Genomic DNA, 9,061 nt, shown 5'->3' with positions numbered 1-9,061 from the left:
ACATTGTCTCCATGTGAAAATCAATCATGGTCAACCATATTCCAACTTCGCATTGTGACAAATATTTATCTTAGGGTTTATAATATTTATCTCTTGGGTTTAATAGTATTCCCTTGCAATGAGCCACTGTAGACATTAGAGACAGAGAGAAGCAGGGTCTGACATTTACAACTATATCAAGAGTGAAATCAATAGATGGTTTGTAGATTTCACTGCCTTTTTCTTTTCAACGATACACAAAAATGCAAGACAGTGCAAAAAGGGACTGGTTGGAAAGTGTGAATGGTCATGGTCATTATCCTGTTAATTTGAATTGGTGTAGCTTTTGTCATTGGTCTCGGTGTGTTTTGGAAGAGGATAACGTTTAATAATGATGTTCTGGTGGAGTGTTTAAAGATGAATTTCATATCAACCACATTTAAATTGTTGTTTGATTTTTATTAAATGTTTATTTCACAATCACTTCTTTATTATTTATTAAATGATTATTAATATAATTTTTGTTATTATCTTCATTTATTTATTATTATATTATTATTTAATATAATATTAATTATTATTAATATGGTTATTATATTTATATTAATATTATTGATAATAACATTAATTCTTAATATTATTGATAATTGATATATGTGCTTGATATAGGCTTATAGGCGTTTATCAACTACATTTATTAGCATAGTTGTGCTAGTTTATAATACTATATAATTTCCACAATATATTAGTCAAATAAGATTTTTATTTTTGTTAAACACACACATGGCAACAAGATAATATGAAAGATAAAACATGAGAATACATTTTTATTAACAAGAGATATACATTTATAGTACATGGTTTGACCATTGGGTTTCACATCCCAAGGTCTCTTGGACTTCCTTTTGTCTATTCCGCTTCCACACTAACCCATTGAGGATTAGGTGTCCAACATTTTCCCCCTTAATCCGAAGGGTTATAATGGATAGCAGCACTAGGTTGAATGTGCTCTATGAAATGTTGGTATAAAGGGCGGTGGTTTAAGTATGACCACCAACACTTGAATGCTTAGTGCAATTCCCAGAACTCTTCCAAGTTTGGCATGAAGCTCAAGTCTTCTGCTAGAGGAAGTGCTCTTGATGTTTTGAAGAGAGAAACCTTCAACCATGAAAGGGAGGTTTCACCCCGCATAAAAGGGATAACTTCAACCTAAAAAGGGAAGTCTCAACCTGTGATGGTTTAAGGATGACCAACAACTCTGGAATGCTTAATGCAATTCTTGGAACTCTTCCAAAACTAGCAAGAAAATGAAGTCTTCTGCTAGAGAAAGTGTTCTCAATTTTGTTCCTGGAATTCTTCCAAAACTGGCAACAAGTTGAAGTCTTCTAATAAAGGAAGTGTCCCAGATTACCAACTAAAAGCATGCTCAGGGGCATCTTTGTCTTTGGCGACAACTCTGAAATTGGTGTGGCAGGTTATGGCTTAGGCTCGCTTGATGTGATTTTGAAGCTTGTAGATGACCATCATTCCCCCCCCCCCCCCCCCGGTCAGATACAAGGTGAGATGATGGAGAAAACTCAACTGCAAGACTATTCAATACTCTAGAACAAGTTCTGACATGTGATTGGAATATCTTCTTGGCTATTGATGCCCATTGCCAAGAAGTGATCCATCCTAGATGAATCTTTGTTCTTGCAGGAGACTTGTTTCTGAAGCATCTATTTGAAGAATGATTGGTTTTATGACAGTGCTTACATGGATGAAGATCAAAACAGTGATCTTTCAGATGGCCAACTCGGTCACAGTGTTGGCATTTCACAATCTGTTGTTGTTGTTGTGGAAGAGGGGCAGAATCTGGAATAGCTAGAGGTGAACTGTCATGAAGGAATCCAACACTCTGAAACTGAATGGGCTTGGCGTAGTCTGGAATATGAAAGGACACGTCCTTGTCATATCCATGACCAGTTCTGTGCTTGTTATGGACAAGCTCTTCCCAAGGTCTGATGATGGGCTTGGGAAGTGCAAGCTGAACTTTTGTATCTGCATGTAACCTTGCTGCTTTATGGGATTCTGTTTCAATCTTCTGAACAGAAACAGATTCAAAATGACTTCTCTGTTTTAATTCTTCTTGCTGTAGCTGAGATTCGAGCTGCAAAAGAATAATTTTCTCTTCTGCATTTTGTAGACAGACTTGAATGTCTGTGAGAGAAACTTTTCTGATTTTTAATGTATCATGAGTGGTAGACAATATCAGAGTTTTGGGAACTCTAATATTTCATTGATTCTATCCATTTTTTCTTCAATGTCAGAATTACACCTTAAAAAACTAATCACAACTACTACTCAATGCAGAAAAGAAATATCACTCATAGTACACAACAATATCCTTTATAAATGTGCAACAAATGATTAGTGTCCAACCAGCAAGCACCAATTACAATCCATTACATAAAAATAAGAGTTTATTCATGACCAGCGCTATGTTCTAATAATACAACCAACTAAACTTTTCTCCACAAAAGATTACTTTTATTTGTCAAAACAATCGTTGCCTTTATACAGCCCACCAAACTCTTATGCAGCAGTCGAATCAAGGAATCAATGCATATATATGTAGAAAAAGACTATAATGAGTTTTAAATACAATGCTACACTGGGGTAGCAACAACTACAAACTTGCTTGGATCCTTCAAATACTCCTTCACTTTCTCGGCCAGTGGAAAATAATATTCAAGTTCAATGGCGACTGCTAATACATTCTTGTAACCATTGATGATAGCATGTGGAACAGTTGTAATTGTGGGATTACAGATCGCCAGAGAAAGAGTTGTACATAATCTCATAAACTGCAAATTGCTTGCTGTGGTGTGCCAAAGATGGTCTTCTAGAACTATTCAGACACACGCATATGCCCAGTAGTTAATTCATGCATCATATGATATGCGGTCTTCAAAATACAAATACCAAATATAGCCCTTCAAAAATTTCAATGCAACATACTAGGAGTTATGCATGGACTTGGCTCCATTCGAACACACTGCCTTCAAAATCTCAACGTACAGAAGTGCTCGGCATGCACAATGATGTTGGAGATTCTTCAATGTGGAAACACAAATCACGCTCTAGTATTCAATCACAGAGCTAAATATTCATCACGTTCCAACATTCATTATAATGTCTCTTTTATTTAGTACTCAATGCAAATCAATCACGGTATAACCCAACGCGCGCAAAGAATAAATAACGGAGTTCTAGATCATACATAGTCGGTTGTCATAACCTATACATAATCACTATGATTATTCATAACCAGCACACGAACTCTAACATAGATTCAAGATCGTAAGCTATTGTTTCAATGCTTCTAGGTTCATAACCAGCGACATGCATCATTCAAAACTCAATGCCCATGGAACTTGGAGTATTACATGAGGCTTTTTCGAGATGATATCAAGTGCAACCCCACCAACGTAGAACTTTTTGACATTGCTCAGTCTAACAGTGAGCATTCCAGACACTGGTTTTTCCTTTTTAAATAGATAACATTTTTTGTTATTCTTATATTGCTTTTCCAGAAAAGAATGTCAGCATTTACAGAAAGCATACCTTTTAGCATATTAAAGGAAATAGTAACGAGTTGTTGCCAAGATTAACTACATATTTTCACCATGGATTAATATACAAATGAAAGCGCATGATTAACTTCATGCTTTCATGTTGGATTAATATACAAATGACAGTGGCAATCAACACTTTGGAGTCGCTGTGTTCTTTTTCAAGCGAGGAAATTATATTTGATCTGGAAGAGTTATATGGTGGAGGAGCAGGGCAGGAGCCACAGTGTCAAATCCACTTGAATTCGACGCCAAATACGCTTTTCTAGTGGCAAAATATGGAAAATATGGACGATAGGAGTAGAGAAGATTGATTCAACGAGCCGACCATTCTGGGTATTCTCTTAATAATATGAATTCATTGCCATTGTGTCATTACCATTGCGTGAGCTCATTTTACCGAAAGCGGATTCCTTTTCTTAATTCGAAGTCTGACACTACTGCCTTGACCAGAACAACCTAGGGGATTCCCCTCGGTTGAATTTTTATCGCGCATTGTGTGAGTGTAGAACGGATTTTTAGAATGGACTTCTCAGTTTAGTTTACCCAGAAAATAAACCTTCAATTATTTGTTGGAGATGCCTTATGCAATCCGCAACATTCATGGGCTTCAAAAATAAAGCTGGGGTTTCATGGCATTCATTCAAATAGTCAAAAGGTTCACAACGTCGGCGCTCATGACCTTGGGAAGGCGTAACTTCTTAGGATTGTACACCTAGAGCCTATGACAAATGAACAGTCGAGCTACTAGCAAAGCGTTAAGCCTGTAGGAGATGAGGAACAAGCATATTTACCATGAAACAGACATGTGAACAGTGAAACGGATACTATATTTTGGTAATCTATCAGGCGGGCATTCCTGAGGCAGAGAGGAGTAACTTACGATGAAGGATATGTTGATGCATTATGCATACAATGCTATCCAAGGTTAAATCGGGTTAGAACAGATAAGAATAGACAAATTAGCATCTAGAATGGCAGAGCACTTAGGTGCAGTTCAGACAAAAAAAACTGACGTGCAAAGAAAGGTTCATCAAAATGCTCATAACTAATATCAAACATTACCTCTATTCTGACAAATGCTCTAAAACCGGCATAAAAAACGTATCAGGATTATACCATAAACCGGCAACGCAGTGTTATATGTATCAGGATTATATGTCAGTGCGGCGCAGCGAGCAGATACCAGCAGCGTTATGGGTAGCGTACCAACAGGGTATTATATGTCAGAGCAAAGCAGAGGAGCAGTACTTTTATATGCAGGTGAATAAAAATGGCGCTAGAGAAATAATAGGTTGCAGCTAAAATTTAGCTGAGAAAATATTCGTGAAATGCAGAATTGATGGCAGAAATGATCTTCACATAAAGGCCATAAAACAAATGGCTCAAAGAAATTATGCAGGGCAGGAATACGCCTACCCTGATACCATGTTAAACACACACATGGCAGCAAGATAATATGAAAGATAAAACATGAGAATACATTTTTATTAACAAGAGATATACATTTATAGTACATGGTTTGACCATTGGGTTCCACATCCCAAGGTCTCTTGGACTTCCTTTTGTCTATTTCGCTTCCACACTAACCCATTGAGGATTAGGTGTCCAACAATTTTATATTATTAAAATAAAAAAATTTATGAGTAAAAACTCTATAGTACTTAAGAATTAAATAACATGTTATTTTATTATTAGATATTTTATGTTTTTTTTTGTTAAAATAAGATGATTTTTTTTAGAAATTGCATATTTCTATTAAAAAGAAATCAATATCCTCAAAAAAAAATTTGCACGCCAAAATTCAAATTTACCATTCCAAAAAATTCAGTCACATTTTAAATAAAATCAATTAAAAATAATAATTAAAAAATCAATAATCTCATACAATTAGAATAAACGATCCATATGTACATTCATATCAAATCCATTAAAACTAGCATTTGCACCAGATGTTGCAAAGGAAACGCCGTAAGGCATAAATTGAAGAACGCAAATACACCAAAAAAATACTTTCATAAAGAATGAAAATACTTATAATGAATTTATTATTAGATATTCATATATATTGCACTATATATTAGCCCCACTAATTGTTTCCCTTTCTTAATGTAACCTTTCACCACTATGGTCACTATAATATCAAATACAATATGTGTCTTAACCAAAAACCATTATGAAAGTCAAAATACTTATATGTCCCATATCCCATATAAACATAATTTACTTTGATCACTCTTGGAGAATTACAATCCCTTCCAAAATGCAACTTCTAACCACTATTACCATTAAGAAAAAATGGCATTGATTACCTTATAATCCTTAAGGGACTAACTCTAATATTAAGTAAACCATAGTGCAATATGATTTTTAACACAATGAATTCTAGAAATTATGACCCCTAGTACACTCTCATCATAAAGACATTGTAACTCCTAAAATGTTACAACACATAAACTTTAATACCTAGCACATTAACTGTAACATTAAAACTATAACCTATATGTACTTAAAGTGGCTTAACATAGTGAAGGTAAAGAAGAATCAAGTGTGGCTCCTTCAAATTGAATCCCATTGAAGGGGATATAAAAAATGTTGACTATTATGTAGATGATATTTTGACTATTGACATTGAGCCCAAAACCATTTTATGGGAGTAAACCTACGGTAACGATGTTGATGGGTACTCATAATTCTCCCATTAAATGATATAATGATGGCCTACATTTTGTAAATCATTTAAGGTCTTAATGTTGGTATCTCAAGCCCTTTTCAACTATTATGCTTTCACAACCTGAATTGTATGCATTTAAAATTTTATAGATTAGTATGTTTTTTTCTAATTTATCCCTAGATGCACTAACATTAAGGAACAAATATAAGTATGCCTAGCTGGAGAAAAAGGTAACAACATCTACTAGGGTATATCACATCTTATTTTTTATTCCTTACAAACCACCTAGATCGAGAAAAAGGCTAAGATTAGTTTCCTTTAAAGCATCGTAGCTCAGAAAAGCAGGAATTAAAAGCAAAAGCCTACAAAAGAAAGAAATAAATCTTACAAAAGTAGGACGCCAAAGCCTATGAAAGAAAGAGATAAATCTTACAAACATTATGACGAAGAAGGGAATTCAATACCCATTGAGGAGATGAACAGAAGAACATGACCTCCATTTTTACTAAAATCACCACAAATATTGATAGTTACTCTAAGTACACAATGTCATTAGGATATTAATCCAATAGTAGGGTGTTCAAAAAGTCCCTTTCTCACTAAATTTCTCCCTCTTTTATAGAATTTTTCAGTAGTGACACTTGGCACCTCATGAAAAAATAAATATTTTCTTTATTCCAATAATGCCTGCAATAAAAGATTTATTTTACACAAATCCAAACGAAATTTATTCTCTGCTGAATGTAACTAAAACTAGAATAACAACTCAAAGATGGACGAATGCTTCCTGATAAATCATTTGAATTCATGTCCATACAAAAATCAACGAGGATTCAAAGTGTCATGTTCATTGCAAATAATCTATGACATCCAACTGAATATTTGATAAACAGGGATATTTTTGGTGGAATTTTACAGAGTGTGATGGTGTTTGAATTTTAATATAAAAGAGAAATTTTATACACGCTGTTACCCAGGATCAAAACAATTGACATTTTGAAGGGAAAACTATTTTCTTAATGTAATTACGCTGATAATCAAAATTAAATTCTTCATCTTTTGTTGGGAGAGACTCTTTGTAAATAATGTAGTAATTCTCTTTAATGTTAACCACCTCCATAATGTGATTAAGGTAAAATAATCAATTATTTACCAAAGTATTAAATTTCTAAACTAATTCTCTTTAATGATAACCACCTCCATAATGTAATTAAGGTAAAATAATCAATTATTTACCAGAGCATTACATGTCAATCTTACTGCATTCATCATTTAAACATATTTAACCCAAAAACTTGATTAAATAAAATATTTTTTGAAAAAGAATGTGTCAACTTATCACAAAAATGTACTCAGGTACCCCATCTGCAAAAAGCCATTCACTGTTTCATGAAAGTTTAAAATGTAAAATGTTTAATAGTCGCACCATATTGAGCTAAATTTCGCAATCATATAAAAACTATAAAAATGATGTAGCGTAAAAATAATCAGAAAGATCGTCTTACAGTGATTCGAAAGATTTCAAGATTGATTGGTATTCAAACATGATAATTAATTAAACAATTTGAAAGATTTCAAGATTGATTGGTATCCAAAACATAATAACTTAATTAATTAAACAAAACGTGGGTACATAAATCCCAAGCGTTAAGAAATCATTGATTGGTATCCAAACATGATAACTTATTAATTAAACAATTTGAAAGATTTCAATATTGATTGGTATCCAAAACATAATAACTTAATTAATTAAACAAAACGTGGGTACAGAAATCCCAAGCGTTAAGAAATCTGGCTGACAACCCTCCTGAGGATACTAATAAACATGAGTTGCATTTGAGCCCTGAACTTCTGCAAAATAAAAAATTCCCAGACTTTTATATCAGAGTTAGAGAAAGAAGAACAACCCACTGCCATGAACCCTCCACTCTGCCCTGAGGGCTAAGCCGAGTAGCAAACCCAAACACACAACCCCCAGCAATGGACGTCGCAAGAGTTAAAAAGTACAGGTCATCTGTCAAACCAGGCACGTTATTGCATCCCTCTTCCCTAATAATGCATTGCTTGATGCCATCAATTGTATTAAAAATGGCTGCCTAATAGCCCTCTTCCGATATAAAAAAACTGATTCCCATACCTGGGCTGCAGCTCACCGAAGAATTGACGAGGAAGCCTGGAACCCACTATTAATCCTGTGCCGAAATTCAAAATGTTTGGGGAAGAGATGTCCTCTACTATAATCACAGTCCTGTCATCAGGGCGCCATATGTCCCTGAAGGATTTATTTGAAGGAGATGGGGATGGCCCAGACCTTGTAAGGATTCTCATTTTCCACTCTGACTTGTCTTCTAAAGCCTGCAACTCTTGTGAAATCTCCACTGCTTGCGCTGGAGATAAGACCCTGGCTATGTCAATAACATGGGTGAAGTTGTTGGGTAGCTGAAGGTCTGGGAATTTTATTGCTTCTGGCTCTTTGAGGCCATGTTGGATTGAAAGTCTGAGTTCAGGATTTGGGTAATTGCTAAAGATGGTGTCAATTGCAGTTGCTGAATTAGAAAGGTGAACACGAGCATGGATGCCATTGACAGAGTTTGCTTAACCACATCCTTGAGAATGCTGTTTTTGTGTTGTGCATATATCAACTGAGAAATACCTAGGTTTTTGAAGGTGATCTGAAAGGGGTTGAAGTTGTGGGTTATTGAATCGGGTGTACATTGACTGACAAAGTATGAGTGTTTTATGCGATTGAAGGTGGGCTTGTAATTGAAAATGGAGAGGAAAGAGAATGACTTAA

Source organism: Pinus tabuliformis, chromosome 2_2 (genome assembly GCF_031772625.1).
Source record: "Pinus tabuliformis cultivar Carrire ecotype Pingquan chromosome 2_2, CPIR1, whole genome shotgun sequence".
In the NCBI taxonomy this organism is placed as follows: domain Eukaryota; kingdom Viridiplantae; phylum Streptophyta; class Pinopsida; order Pinales; family Pinaceae; genus Pinus; species Pinus tabuliformis.
Note: the sequence above shows the minus strand (reverse complement) of the source record.